At 42.7% G+C, this 16263-nt stretch overlaps 1 long non-coding RNA gene across 1 annotated transcript; it reads right to left on the reverse strand.

The window, feature by feature from the left end:
* Positions 1-271: 271 nt before the first annotated feature.
* On the reverse strand, positions 272-12757 carry LOC144290197 (uncharacterized). Its single transcript, XR_013357989.1, has 3 exons — positions 10775-12757; positions 6512-6630; positions 272-5052 (listed from the first exon to the last, which is right to left on the reverse strand). It is a non-coding gene; the product is annotated as an uncharacterized LOC144290197 (long non-coding RNA).
* Positions 12758-16263: the final 3506 nt, after the last annotated feature.

Below are 16263 nucleotides of genomic sequence, written 5' to 3' on the forward strand. Positions count from 1 at the left end.
TCTCTCTCTGTCTCTGTGACTATCATAAATAAATAAAAAAAAAAATTAAAAAAAAAATTTAAAAAAAAAAAAAAAAAAAGAATGGCTGGGTCACATGGTAGCTCTATGTTTCATTTTTGAGGAACTGCCAAACCGTTTTCAAGCGGCTGTACCATTTTTACATTTCTGCCAGGGGCATGCGAACTCGTCTCTGCTTCTTTGGAAAAAGTATAAAAGAAAGAAGTAAATACTGGCTGCTGTAAAAAAAAAAAAAAGAAAAGAAAAGAAAAGAAAAGGAGAAAAAGAATTTTAATCCAGAAATATAGAGAGTAAGAAAGGGTGAAGGTCCCTTTTGTTCCACTCCGGTCCTAGTTCCTCATACATACGTGCGTGTGGGTGTGTAGGTGAGATTCTGTGAGATCTGTTGCTCTGGCTCTGGCTCTGGCTCTGGCTCTGGCTCCCCTGGATGCACACCGAAGCCTAGAGGTCTTCTGTCGTCAGCGCCCATGGCCCTACCTCCACCTCGTGAGTTGTTGGGGAGAATCCTACTTCAATCATTGGGACTGGTGGGGTTTGCTTCCCATTGTCAGACTTTTATTTCCCCATCCCATGGAAGGGCAGGTCTCCTCAAAATCGTAAAGGCATGTAACACTTTTTCTTCTCCCGAGCAGAGGGCAGGAAGGCTGCCCATGACAAAGGAGTCCATTTCTCGCGGTTGATCCGATCTCCTGGCAGCACCACAGGCTTGGCCGCCCTCCTGGAGAGTGAGAGAATGTTCGGGAACAATGTAATGGTTGACCGTACATTTAAACACCTCTGCCTTGTGTCGTGTGCATGCTTCTCCTGTGTTTGCCTGGGCAACACTGGCTTTTCCTAGTCCGCCATCTGGGCCTGTGCCTGGCAGCAACGAGGCTCTCTTGAGTTTAATTGTACTGAAGGGCAAAAGGGCTTCAACTCTTCAACTTTCAGTTTTGGAGATGAGTAAAATTAGGGGGTTCTTTTTCTCATGACAGAAAATTCACCACATCTGCCCCATGTGGTGAGACACCTCACTTTTGCTTAAAACAGACAACAATGCTCACAGACAATCCATGCCGTGTGAGCGCAACAGGTTTTTTTTTTTTTTTTTTTTTTTTTACGGTCTCCTCTGTGGGTGTTTTTTTCCTCTTATTTTCTTGTGACAATCACGGTGTTACTATAACTACACGAGATGCCACCTCTTTACCCCCTTTCAGCAATTACAGAAATTGGGGGCTGAATCATTTACACCTGCATAAAATTGTGACCGTTTTGCAATATAGTGGCATCTCCTGCACTTCCCATTGTACTGTAAGCGTGTGTTCATGTTATTAAATATCATTCCAAGCGTTAAATTGAATCTGAATCTTAATTGTTAAGGACTTCACAATATTTCCAATACGGGCATGCTATAATTTATCCAAACATTCCCTTACCACTGATCAACTCTCACTAGTAGATGAAGATTTTGAGTAGCACTAAGTGAATACAAGTTATAAAAATCATTAATTGCACCCAGTGGAAATTAGGTTCTGGAGAAGTACTAATAATTTAGTTATCAGTTCTTAAATGTTTTTTCTTACTTATCTGCTTATGATAATGCCTTCCTCATTTTTTTTAAAGATTTTATTTATTTGTTTATGAGAGACACACAGAGAGAGGCTTCCTCATTATTTTGAACAAATAATCATGGTAGTCTTTTTTTGTGTTACCCACTTTAAAGACTTCGATCTTTAGAAAATGTGACATTTTTTACTCACTTTTTGATAGCAACTTACACATTACTTGCCAGACTTTGACAAGTATGGTTGGTTCAGAGTCTGTGTATGTGTAGGACAGTGTGTGTGTAAAGAATAAATTAGGGACATCATGACATGACCTCCTAAATATTTCAAAATGCATTTCTAATCAATTAGTAACGCTTGCTTATGTAAAAAAAAAAACACTATCACCCCTAAAATTAATAATCATACTCTAATAGTCTATAAATTCAAATTCCCCCAAATGTCCCCCTAAATGTCTTTCATAGCCTTTTTGTTCATGCCAGGAACCAGTCTCAAACCACGCATTCCACCTGCTTGCTACATGTCCTCAGCGTCCTTTAATCTAGACACTAGTATCTTTGTGGAATCTTCTTACTGTAGCCAGTGGGCCAGCCTAGAAGTCCCCCACCCCCACTTGCTTAACCCATGGTGTCATTTAGCTTCTTCCTCTCTCCTTTGTATCTCCCAGAAATTACATTTACAGGATGATTAGACCCCAAGTGAATATCGTTGGCTAGATTGCATCCCAAGGGTTCTGTGACCTCAGAATGCACGATACCAGGAGAACATGTACTATCGGGTTGTCCCACCATTTCTGATGCTAGATCTACCATTAGTTAGGGTGATGGCAATCTGAGCCATCCGTTGTATGATTATCTTTTTCTCCTGATGACCAGAACCTCATCACTGTGGTGTTGCTTTGGATCAACGTAAATGGTGCAGGTCCCATCCACTATCTAGCAAATGTCCCTCCACAAGCTGATAGTCCTTTCTTGGATCTACATTCTCATTGGAATGGCAAGATTATGATTTTTCTATGCCTATCCTTCTACATCTAGCTGGCATTCTTCTGTAAAATAGTTGTATCTTGTCAACTGGAGCTGTTTGGTTACCCTGACATAGAGTTCCTATTGGAAAGACATTAAACCTATTTCCCCTTCAATTACATAGCTTCCAAATAAGGAGTCAGTACTAGCTACCTCAAATGAGTTTCTTCTGGCTCTCTCCTGAGTATCATTACGGACTCATGAATTTTCATGTATTTACTGACAGTTTTTTATGGAACTATTCTTGGCTCTTGTGATAAGACTATTCTCATCAGAACCCAACCCAGCCCAAACTAAGCTTAATTTAAAACAAAGTTTCAAAACAAGGGTGGTTCCAAATATAACCTTCACATATTCTGGAAAGAGGAAGCGCTACTTTCTAAGAGAAGAGTGGCAAGATAATCTAATAAATTATTGTTATCATTTTAATTCACATTTATGTTCTCTCCTCCTCCTCAAGATCTGGGAAAATCCCAAATGTGTACCTGAAGGAGGGCTGCAAGCCTGTACCTATTATGTTCACTTAGACATATGTTGTTAATAATTCAGCTCAGAGATATATTCAAGAACTAGTTGACTGACCATACTTTAAGATATGTCCAAGCCACAATAGTCACTAAATTTTTTCTTAGCTGCACCCACTCTAGGCTGTTTCTTTCTCACCTAACAGATGGTAGAAACAAGAGGATGAGAGCCCATCCTCACCAAGTTATGGTTTCCCCACCACAGTTTGCACAAGAAACAGGGCACCAAGTGTTGTTGTTGTTATTGTTGTTAAAATAACTGTTGGGAGGGTGTATTGTGGAACCCTCTCTTCTCGATGGCCAGCATGGTCTGCCTTTTCATTTTGTCCTGGGTCCCTCCTGGGGAGCAGAGCCACCTGAAAAGAAGTCAAGCATCCCAGAGCCTCACCGTGTGCATGGCCATGCTTTATTACCCTTCAGCAGCGACTGAGACGATCTCCCGGGCTGTTGCTCATGTCCTAGCCTCTCCGAATGGAGGCCGCAGAGCTTGCAATTAACCTGCAAGTTTCTCCAGCAGAGGAGCAAAATTTTCGCACCAAGTCACACAGTGCTAAGACCCACTTTACTGCCCAAGAGCAGAGACCATATCTATTTTCCTTATGTGACCTCAGAGCCTAAGGTTTGCCTGATGTATATATTGAGTCTCAAAATACATATGATGAACAGATAAATGAAGTTGGCGTCCAAAAGCCCCTAGCTAGCTGGCCATATATAATTTTTATATTTTCCCTGGATATGAGCTTCACAAAACAACGATGATCATAATAACCACCAGCTGGGAGATGAAATGCTTTGGCAGTGGCAGGTCGTGTCGCTGTTTTAGCCAGCAGCTGTCCCTGAGACAGGCTCATAATAAATGACGTGAATGTCCCTTACTCCTTTCAGCTTCTGCAAGATGTCTTTCCTAGATAAGGGGTGGGTAAATCCTTCCCGTTAGAGAGAGATAATCGGGGAAGCCTCAGAAAGTGGTGGGCCTAAAATCGGCTGTAGGCTTTAGCTTATAATAAAATGCCACTAGTGCTCACCACCCAAGGTCCTACGCATCTATGATTCTGTTCCTTGTATCTACAAAGAACCAGGCATAACATGCACACATGCACATGCACGCTTCTGAGGCTGCAGTATATGGCTTTTACCTGAGACTAGCAGCCAGTTAGAAAAACCTTTGAGGAATCGGGCAGATCTGCCTGACTAGCTTCTGGCTCGGGCGAAACAAACACTTAGCAAACCAAACGGCACTTCTGGGCTTTCTGAGCTTTCACGTTTTTATCAGTGCTCTCGATTTCACTCACCATCCATCTTCCCTTTGAACATTAAAATAAATCCTCCCTTGAACTTTTGCCCTCTGAGGGTCTGATCTCTGAAGGGTGTTTTTTTCTTTTTTCTTTTTTCTTTTTTTTCCCCTTTTTTTTGCTTCTTTGCATTCTTTCAAAATAACTGTAATACCCACAAGCGGTATCTGTACTGAGATTAAGTGGTTTGGAATAAATGCTCCCCTCGGGTCCTCTCTAGTTTCCCAGAAGTGGCGTCTGCCTCTCCAGCCTTGGCACACTCCTGCCAGGCCAGCGTGCTTGGGCCCTGTGCTAAATAGAGTTCCTTTTCTTTCTAATAACAGTGCCCAGTAAAAAGACCCAGAAGAAATCCGCCTAAAGGAGAGACAAACAGAGCTGTGAATCTGTCTCAGCAGCAGAATAAAAGGTGATTTTTAACATTAAGGTGGGAAAAGAATGAAACCGGTTTGCATGTGGTTAACTAGCTCCGCTACTTCAGATTTAGTAGGTAAACCCCTTGAGCCGAGTCTCTAGGTCTCCATGCTGTGCTGGCATTTATGAGACCAGATGAGAACCTGGCCTTCCCTGCGCCACACAGACCCCTCATCCCCGGAGAACTCCATCTGGCTCTGTGGTCCATTTCCAAAATCGCTCATGTGTTCCACTTGCACTGCAAAAAACAGAGTGGTTTTTGTTTTTGTTTTTGTTTTTGTTTTTGTTTTTTTTTACAGACTAGGAGCCTGGCCTGAGCATGTTGCCAAAATCTAAACTAATAAAAGACTAATTTCAGGTAAAGAAAACCTTTGCCTGCCAGAGAGACCTCCACAACTCTCTTACCAGAAAAGTAGATTATTTACAATTGCAGATGCTACTGTGTTCATTGCCCACAAAAAGCATGTATGAGGATAAGCTTGTGACAAATGCTCATCCACCATCTGATTTATTTTAGGGTTCCAAAGTCCTTTACTTTTCCCTTCTGCTCTTCTCCATTAACACACACACACACACACACACACAGTATATATATATATATATATATATATATATATATATATATATATATATATAATATGCCTTTCCATGTGAAGTTTCTCAAATTCTTTTTTTTTTTTTTTCAAGTTTTTACTTAGATTCCAGTTAGTCAACATACAGTATGATACTAGTTTCAGGTGCAAAATCTAGTGACTCATCACTTTCTCACATAACACCCAGTGCTCATCACAATTGCCCTCCTTACACTGGGTATTATACTAACTGTTGGCAAATTGAATTTAAATAAAATTATTTTTAATTAAATTAAGTTAAAAAAAAAAAACAAGTACCCTCATTAATACCCGTCACCCATTTAAGCCATCCTCCCACCTCCTCACCTCCATCAATCCTCAGTTTGTTCTCTATGGTAAAGACTATGTTTTACTGTTTGCATCTCTTCACCACCGACCCCATCCCCCCAGCCATATTCATCTGTTTCGTTTCTTAAATTCCACATATGAAAAAAATTCCACATATGAGTGAAATCATATGGCATGTCTTTCTCTGGCTGACTTATTTCACTTAGCCTATTACTCTCTAGCACCATCCACATTGTTGCAAATGGCAAGATGTCATTATTTCCCAAATTCTTATGTATCAAAAAGGAAGTGAATTTATTTCAGTCCTGTACATTACTGAATAAGTATTCCATGTAATGTTCTGCAAAAGATCCACATTCATTCATTTATTACCTTTTGCCATTTGGGAATGAGAACTTAGTCCCATCAGTGTCTTTGATCAGTGCTAGATAAAAGCATCTGCATCAACTGGGGGCCCTTGGTCACACGTCCTTCTGATAGGTGTGAGCAGAGTAAAAAAAAAACGTAGACCCAAGTTACAAGTTAGTTACAAAATGAGAAATTCTTTCTGCACAGCAATTGCTTCTGAAATACAGGAAGGAAGACACCTGAAGCTACTATTACACTGTATGTTAACTAACTGGAATTTAAATTAAAACTTTAGAAAAATAACATACAGGAAGAGATCGGCTCCCACTTCTGTCCTGCACGTTGAATCATCAACTTTGCACTGTCCAAAGAAGCATGACTCTGCATTTTATCTTTTGGTTCAACTATTAGAATGCTGTTTATGCTTACCTGGAAATTATCTTTACAAGGAACAATATTTCCACCTGCATCCCTACTTCTCAGAGAGCTTCCTGGAGGCTCATAGTCAGTGGGTTCATCTCAATGATGACAAAGTAAATCAACCTCCTCTGAAAACCACAATTTACAAGTTTAGGTGAACAAGTGTCGATTTCTATAGTAAACATCCCATAAAAAACATATTCAACCTCAAGGTTCAAATCAACAATTCTTAGAATTATTTTTTTAATGATAGCATTACAAGAAAACTCTTTGCCTTTTAGCAAAGACTGACTCAACCTTTTGAGAATGAGAATAAATAGGAGTCCAGATTTAACAAAGTTCCCTATCCTTTTCCCTTGGATCTAAACAAAAGCTCTATCAAAGAAGTAGTGTCTGTACCTCTTCAAGATTTCGATTTCTTTTTAATTGAGGTGGTGGTTTTTTTTTTTTTTTAAGTTTTTGTTTCTATGGTATCTATCACATACAGGTAGAGCCTACAAAATGTGGCATGTGATGGTAGCTTTAACACAGGATAGAAAAGATATTAGGGATATTGGAAAGTTATCTCCGTGATGTGAGGTGAAAATGTAAGCAAGGATATCATCATGTTGTTCACCTGTCACTTCGAAGGCTGGCAGCTCCTCGAACTATGAGTTGAGCATACAGGGGAGAAGTGTGGCCTGAAGGTAGAGATTTGATGGTCCTCTGCACATAGATGATGGATGAAACCTGGGAGTTAGTGCAGTGGCCCAGACAAGGAAGGAATGGTGGGCAGAGAGAGCCCCTGAGGACAGATTTCCAAGGGTCACCACTAGGCAGAGGTGAGCCGAGGAGGAGTCAACCCTGAGAGTGAGGAGGAACAGAAGGGAGAAAGCAGAGGAAGCCAAGGGAAGTGTAAGGGAAGAGGGGGTGGTTTCACTCTGAAGTGCTGCGAAGCTGCCAGACAAGGCATCAGTTTTAGTAAGGAGGAGATCCTTTGAGGGTTTGGAGGAAATCGTGTCAGGAAGGAGAAGAGGGGGAAAGCCAGACTCAGGGGTGACTGAGTGACAGGTGAGGTGAAAACAGTCAACAGGGAGGCCCCTCTCCAGGAGCTCAGCCAACGGAAGGAATATGCTAGGGCAGCCAATGATAGGAAGAGTTTGAACAATGGAAGGGTCGGTTTGGAGTAATGTTTATCATTATTTGGGGTTGTTTTTAATTTGGAGGAGACAGGAGCCTGATTTTAAACTGAGGAAAGGTCAAAGAGACAGGGGGAAGAGAATGAAAGTATAGGAGCTTCCACAAAAAACATATTAAGGGATAATGGATGGACCTGGGTCCCCGCGGAAGTAGAAGGGGTGGCGTGGGCCACAAGAAGTGGATCATAGTTAGCCTTGGACAGGAGGCCCTCTGAAAATCAGGGAGGCCAGGGGAAGAAGTACATGAGTGTTCTAGAAGACACGATGAAAGCTTGGATTCTCTGTGTGGTCCCTGCAGTACTTGCCATACATCTAAGTTTATCTTCTATTTCTGGAAAAAGACTGACAATAATAAACCATAACTGATAATCGTTCTCAAGGCAAGCCACGCAAAATTGAAATACACCTTTCCTATAAAGGATATTCCCTGTAAGGCAGTAAAAAAAAAAAAAAAAGACCCTAATGCTTACAATATTCCCATAGGGTAAATCTTTGTATCCAGAGACATATGCCAGCTCCCTGTTTAGTTTTGCTATAAAATATCTGAATGGGACCTGCCCGGTGAACCTAATTCAAATAAAAAATTTGATATTCCCCCTCAGAGAGGTCATGAACAAGGTCATGCAACAATCAATCCTGAGCAAGTAGAGTCCTCCCGTTGGCTCCACTCATCCCACCTCCAGTGTGAGAGGCCAAGGGCCTGCTAGGCCATCAGCCAACATCAGAGAAAAAGGAAGAAAGCTCACTCATAGGGCCCCAACCAAAGTGAAAACACCTACACATGAGGAATAGCGTTTGGTGCAAAGAATAAAAATGAAAGGGCGTGCATGTTCCTTTGGATGGTCTCTATCCAGGTCTCTCCGTGACCTGAAATTTCTGATCTGAAATTGCTTACTTAAAGGGAACAGAAACGAGGCCTGGCCCTTTGAAGGAAGGTGCCTTGGTTGTGGTGAGCACTAAGACGTTGGCAAATGTGGCAAAGGCTGTGTCTGTGCGGGCTGTGATTTTTATTTTCTCTTTATATCAGTGAATGATAAAAGTAATGCCCACATAGTAACAAAATTCAAATTACAGGCGTGAATAAAGCAGAGGTTGACCACCTCTTGACACCGATCACCCTGCCCAAACTGGAGCATAAAGAGTTTATCACTTTACCTTTCTAAATTGGTCTGTATGTGCATTTCCAAGCAAGCATCCCCTCGCCCCCCAACTAATTACCATTCTGCAACTTGATTTCTTCACTTTATTGTGTATCGTGGGTATCTTTCCATGTCAGCGTGCTTGGTTTTTTCCTCCTACTTTGTGACAGCTATAGAAAATTGCCCTTCACTACAGCACAATTTATTTGGTCATTTTGCCAAAAGAGAAACATTCACATCAAAACCACAGTAAACATCTCTGTACACACGTCTTGGCGCTCTTGTTTTTTCTTAAATACTTAGAAGTGAAGGCAAATCATTGGGTCAGAGGGCGTGTGCATTTTCAGTTTTGATACTAATTTCCAGTACGCCTTTAAAAAAAAAAAAAGTCATACTACTTTATCCTCCTACCAAAGTTTTTTAAGATGTTCTTTTCCCTTATGCCGTAGGCAATATCGAGTGTTAATAGTCCTGAAGTAGGTCCTCACTTATCGATGAAGGAACTCACTTGGAACAGAAATGCAGAGACATCAAGGGAGCTTACCGTTCTAGAAAAACAGGAGGGAAATCATCCTTTGGGACTAGACAGGGAGAGAGGAAGAATGTTTGGGGACCAGGAAAACTTTAAGGGATGGCCCCTTGGATGAAGAGGGACGGGAGCGGACCCTAAATGTCTCAGCAGGTGTATTGCCCAGGGGATATTGTGTATGGAGGGAGGGGAGTGAAAAGGTTTTTATGAAGCCAATACAGTTAGTTATGTGACTCGATGAATTTAAAGTTGGAATCACTTGGGTTGGTGTTAATGGTGAGTCACTGGTGAGAAACAGAAACTTCTCATGCTCGAGTGACGACATGGAGCTTCTGAGCTGGGACTGATGCAAAGGGGTCAAGGACAAGGGATGACAGGACAAAAGAAAACCGACGGTTGGAAAGATCACAGGTCACACTCGGGTCTGAGGCGAGGTTGGAGGACAGTGACGGAACAGGAGCAGCGCTCGGATGGCTGGTGATGGTCACAGAAGGATGTCTGTGAGCTCACGGCTCCTGGGCGGCTGCCGGCTCTCAGAGGGTGTGGGAGCAGAGCAGGTGCTAAGGCGACACAGAGCTGAAGGCTGCCGGCCCGCAGCTCGCAGAGCCCGGGGACGGCAAGACAGGCTGGAGCCAGACGTCACAGGCCTCAAGGAGTGTGTGTGAGTGAATGAATGACCCAGAGGTTGGAGGAAGGTGGCTGATAGAAGACAGGTGGCGGTGGGGTCCTTGGAGACAAAAGCTGGTTGGGGGAAGCTTACCTCAAGGGTCAGTCAGTAGGTGACCATGAAGGAGGCACAGACTGCCTGTCCTACCACGGGTGTGAGTAGAGGGGATGGGCGGTGGGAAGGAGGAAGCTCCCTCTTGGATGAGGAGTGCTCAAGGAAAACTCTGAGGCTCTAGGGCATCAAGTAACAGCACGGGTATTCTACAAGGCACAGAGGAAGGCGGGGGAGATAGCTAATGAGCTCTTTAGGGCCCCTGGAATGGTTGATTCAATGTGGGCCAACAGGTTTAGGAATCAGGGCATCAGAATATAAGATGGAAGGAAGGAACCATCCATGTGGAGCTTCCAGGGGAAGGCCCCGCTGTAGCCCTGCTGCCAGGAGGTGAGACAGTGAGACGGTTGAGGCTGTTCTGGAGGGGCTGGGAGACCATGCTCCCGGCTGCTGGACTCCACATAGTCATTCATGCCCCAGCCCCACCATCAACTACCCCACGACCTTCCAAAAGTTACCCACACTCACCAAGCCTTTATTTTGTCCCTTCAAGAATGAGAGTAATCATTGTATTTATCTCATGGGGTTATTTTGAGGAGTAAATTAAATATTGCATTTTAAACAGGAAGCATTTGTTACTGAAACACAGCAAGTATGCAACAAACGACGGCTATAATGACTCATACCACAGATGGCTTAAATACATACATCCATTTTAAAGAAGCAGATCTTCACAATATTGTAAATTCTAAGTCTTTGCAAGACATGTTGAGCATATGGACAGTCTCTCAACACACAGACAGAGCCTTCTTATGTAGATACAAGCAGAGATCCTAGTTTAAAAAAAAAACACACAACTAACTCCAAGCTATTCATGGTTTCTCTCACACAAAATCAAATACAGAAATTCATACCTTGAATTTCTTAAAAGGCAAACTTGTTTCTGACCTCTACAGGGAGATACTAAAGTTGGTATTGTCTTTGGGTTTATGCTTATGTCTTTTTTTTTTTTAAGATTTTATTTATTTATTTATTTATTTATTTATCTATTTATCTATTTATTTATTTATTTATTCATGAGAGAGACAGAGAGAGAGAGAGCTGCAGAGACATAGGCAGAGGGAGAGGTAGGCTTCCCACAGGGAGCCCGATGTGGGACTCGATCCCGGAACTCAGGGATCACACTTTGAGCCGAAGGCAGATGTTCAACCACTGAGCCACGCAGGTGTTCCACTTCTTACTTTTAAAACAAGATTCAACTTTATCAGATAAGAACAATTAAGGACCATTTATCTCCAGTCTAATCATAAAGGTATTGAGCCTACGTCTATTAGATATTCAAAGTTACCCTCTACCCCCCCCCCACAGGTTTGTTTGTGGACTATTTCATAAAGCTGCCCCTACCTCCACATTTCTTCCCCACTTGTACTTAAAAGGTACAAACCCCACCTTGCTCACTGTTCCCTTCTCCACAGTGTATCCTCCCATTTTGCAGGAAGAATCACTGGAGACGAGGCCTGCGCGTGTAGATCTAATGCAAACAGATCTATGTACATGTGAGGATGTGGGGTAAGGATTCGGGGCATATCCCCATATTCATTTTTCTCATGCTTCATAAGAAGGCCTTCCCTACCATTGATTTCCCAACATTTTTCTTATATAGACTTCACTTTTTGATGGTTCAGGTGTTTGTTTCCTTTGGGGGGTTTTAATATATGGAGATAATCACGGAAACAAAGCTATCATTTGGGCTAAGAAATTGCTGTCATCTACATAATCTTAAAGGGAGTTGTAGTATTTTATGGTGAACCACTTCCTTGCCTGACCTCTTTTACTGCCTGTGATAGTAATTTCACTGAGCGAATTTGTGATAGTCTGCTGGTCACTGGAGCATTTTGAAACCAAGCGACTGAGGCAGTAAACAACAGAGGAACTGAAAGTAATCTCTTGCCCACTAGAGACCCACTCGGCTGCCATAGCTCCTGTAGAGACTCTTTCAATCCTGGCTTCTTCCCATCTTTAAAGTCTTGGCTACTGGGGCACCTGGGTGGCTCAGTGGTTGAGCATCTGCCTTCGGCTCAGGTCGTGATCCCGGGGTCCTGGGATCGAGTCCCGCATCAGGCTCTCTGCATGGAGCCTGCTTCTCTCTCTGCCTATGTCTCTGCCTCTCTGTGTCTTTCATGAATAAATAAATACAATCTTAAAAAAAAAGTCTTGGCTACCTTCTCAGTTGTAACTGGGTAGGGCTTGGGGAATTGGAGAGAACCCTGGTGGTACTACCTGCAAGAAGCTATACTCCAAAGACTCAGGAGAATCCCCTGATTTTCCCCTAACCATTTCCCACCAGTTCAGTATTTCTCCAACTTTCCTCTTCCCCACATCACCTTCAAGATTTGTACCTTTTCCGTGTACCAGCTATACCATTTTTTACGAAATCTCTTTCTCTGTTATTTGTGCCCCCCTCCCGGCCCAACCTTAACCAAAGATCTGCAGGGTAGGGAAAGCTGGGATCTCCTGAGTCCCCCATATCTCTCCTCAGATTCTATCACAGCCACAGAAACTCGCACACACAAGGGGAGGGCTCTGTAAATAGTGGCAGATTGAGACACGCATAATGACCTTCCCCTTCCTCCTTTTACCTGGTGTTAGTTGCAAATGCCCTGACATGGCGGGGGGGGGGGGGGGGGGGGGGGGGGGGGGGGGCGGGGGGCGGGGGGGGGGGTTGCTGGTGTTAGGACTGGTAATCTATGAACTCACAGGAGTCTCATTTCTTGATAATCTGAAAAGATAGTTGATCTTCGATTTATTTATGTTGAACTATGCTAAGAAGTGTATAATGGCCTCGTTTGGGTGCCTCCCATCTACTCCTTCCAAATTTACACATACATACGACACACACACACACACACACACACACACACACAACTTTTTAAATGGTCACAGCAATTTTTCTTTTTAAGATGTGAGACTGGGACACCTGGGTGGCTCAGTGGTTGAGCATCTGCCTTTGGCTCAGGTCATGATCAGGGGTCCTAGGATTGAGATCTGCATCAGGCTCCCTGCATGGAGCCTGCTTCTCCGTCTGCTATGTCTCTGCTCTCTCTCTCTCTCTCTCTCTCTGTGTCTCTTGCGAATAAATAAATAAAAACTTGGGGAAAAAAAAGTGTGAGATTAAGAAGCTTGCTATTAAGACAGGGTGGAGCTGTTCTCCCCTACAGCTCAAACTGTTTGCCTTGGTAATCAACCCAACCTAGTAAACAACCCGAAGCACAAGTTCAGCCTCTTTGTGAGCCAAATTCATCAATTTCAGGCCAAAAATACATGTTCATATTTGCTGACACTATTTAGATAGCTTATGTAACAATCATTGACTCAGCTGGGTAGATGGGCTAACCGTAATTATTATAGCACCTTGGTAGAAAAGATTTTACAATAAGATGGAATTTTAAATTAATACAACTACCTGATGCAGCTTTGCAGAACAACTCGAAAAATCCCCAAGCCACAAACATACTCATGAATGACAGATTTGCATTCTCTACCCACACTCTTTGTCCCCCGGCATTAATAACACTTAGCAAGCCCAGACAGGAGTTTGCCTGTGGGGAAAAGAGACTTAAGTTTCCTTAGCTATGCACACTGATGAACAACTTAACCTAAATGTCATAGAAGTGGTTATGATACTTATTCTTTATCTCGCAAACACGGCACCCAGTAAAGTGACCTCCCCTCTGCGTGAACTCATGAATGTCCACTGTACTAAGAGCCCAAGACTGTGAAGATTAACTACTGCACTGGAGTATGACTAGCCCAGAGTAGGCACCAAGCAATGGCAACCGTTATCAAACTCAACACACCCAATAGAAAGATGACAATGATAAAGTGGACATTTGCCTGAGCTTGGAGGGGGTCAGGTTGCGGGGAGTGGGCATTGAGAACCTGACCTATGGGCCTTGCAGGGAGACAGAAATTCTGCCCAGGTGCCACTGGGAGACAATGGTGAAAACAGCAGCCAAGCCAGTGCCTCCAGAACATTCTTCTATGCCTTGGGGGTGCTCCAGGGGCACCCTGCCTACTGTTCTTCTTGTCCCTCAGGCTCAAGGTCCTTCCATGGGCAACTGCATGCATAATATCATCCCTTGATCATTTAAGTGAAGGATTCCTCACTGTGTCCCCAAGACTTTGCCAAGCCTCAGGTAAACGGGAAATCTACACCTTTTCCCCACACTTTTCAACAGCCATGGGACATTCATAAACTCCCCTAAGCAGAAGGCAAGGGGCCTTACATTCACAGAAGTGGGGATAAAATTGAAAGAGAAAGCCCTGGCACCTATATTTGGGTAGGATTAAATGGTTGAGAAACTCTTACCAGCGATCATGAGCTTTGGATTCCAGACCTGGCTCTGCTGCCTCTGTTACTAGGCAAGACCCTTTACTTTTCTGAACTGTCTTTCCTCATCTGAAAATACTGTTTCCTCCTAGCTCTTATTTTGTCTGAATTAAAACTTACTTAGATTATTTTCATTTTACCATATTGGCCATTTAACTTAACAAACGTGTGTTCATCGCTGTGCCTCTTTTTCTAAAGCCATCATCCCTTCATAAATTGTACAGGATGTATCTGCTACCACCTTGTTCTAGCAATGGAAGTTTCACGTTTACTTTTTAAAGCACTGAGCTCACTTCTTGGGACAACTCCTAAGCCAGGAACATAATGTGGTATATGCTTTATGTTGAATTAAAATGAATGTGACAAGAAATGAAAAGAAAAATGAAATTCTCAAAACCAGAATAGGATTTACCGCCCCCTGTACCAGAAGAGTTCACACCTGCTTTCTGGTTTTTCTCCTGAAAACATATTTGTGCTAGTTTCATCATGGACTCCAACTTCAGATGCCTCCACCCAGTCCTCTGAGGATCCGGACACCTGACCTTGGCTCCCAATCTCCCCATCCATAAATGAAGCAGGTAGAACCTGGACCATAAAACCCTTTCTAGAAATTTAGGTCCCAATTGGGACCCATTTTAAGTTGCACTGTGTAGTGACCAAAATCAACACAATCCCCAAAAGCATGATCTAAGTTGGCTTATGTATTCATGAGTCAGGACTAAGTAATGCCAAATAGTCTCTCCCGAGTTTTCAGTCTCCCAGAACCTCAGGACGCTCCCCCACTCTGTGGTCCTTCTTATCGTGCCAAACTCACTTTGTAGCTTATTCATTCCCTTGTCAGTGTGTCTGGCTTATGCTTCTGTGTTCTGAGCCTGCTGAAACGCCCCCTCTACGGCTTTCCCCCACCCAGCCCCAAGTCCCTGGTACTTGCAATAATCTGTTTCATCCTCTTCTAGGACAGCCTCTTTCTTTCCTTTCTCTTTCTTTCCTTCTTCCTTCCTTTCTTTCTGCTTTTTTTGGACAGAAGATTGACAAAGAAAATTCTAATATATTTAGTATGCAACATGATAATTGGATATATATGTGTTGTAAAAGGATTCTCCTCAGGGTGCCTGAGTGGCTCAGTTGGTTAAGCCTCTGCCTTCAGCTCAGGTCATGACTTCTGCTGCTCCCCCTGCTTGTCCTCCCTCTCTCTCTGTTGTGCTCTCTCAAATAAATAAAATCTTTTTTTTTTTTTTTCAAAAAAGCCCTTGTCTTAAAAAAAAAAAAAAACCTCCCTCTTTGTGTTCATTAACACAGCCATCCCCATCATCACCTCACATATTTATTTTTCCTTTTTAAATTTCCTTTTTTTAATGATGAGAACACATAAGCTCTACTCCTAAATTTTAAGTATCCAATACAGTGTTATCAACTACAGTCACATGTTATACACGAGATCATTGGAACTTATTCATTTTGTAAATGAAAGTTTGTACCTTTTTGCCAGCGTCTTATTTCCCCCACCTCAAAGCCCCTGGCAATCACTTTTCTATTCTGTTTCTATGAGTTTGACTTTTTTTTTTTTCCTAATTCCACACATGAGCGATACCATGCCATATTTGTCTTTCTTTTGTGGCTTATTTTGCTTAGCATACATGATACCCTCTGGCTCCATCCATGTTGTCCCAAATGGCAAGAATCTTATTTTTATGGTTGCATGATATTCCACAGTGTGTATGTGTGTGTATACACACGCTCTACCTTCTTTATGACTTAGTGACAGATAAGGCTAGGCAGGGAAAGATAAGGGAAAGGCCCCAGGGTT

This window comes from Canis aureus, chromosome 19 (assembly GCF_053574225.1).
Source record: "Canis aureus isolate CA01 chromosome 19, VMU_Caureus_v.1.0, whole genome shotgun sequence".
In the NCBI taxonomy this organism is placed as follows: Eukaryota; Metazoa; Chordata; class Mammalia; order Carnivora; family Canidae; genus Canis; species Canis aureus.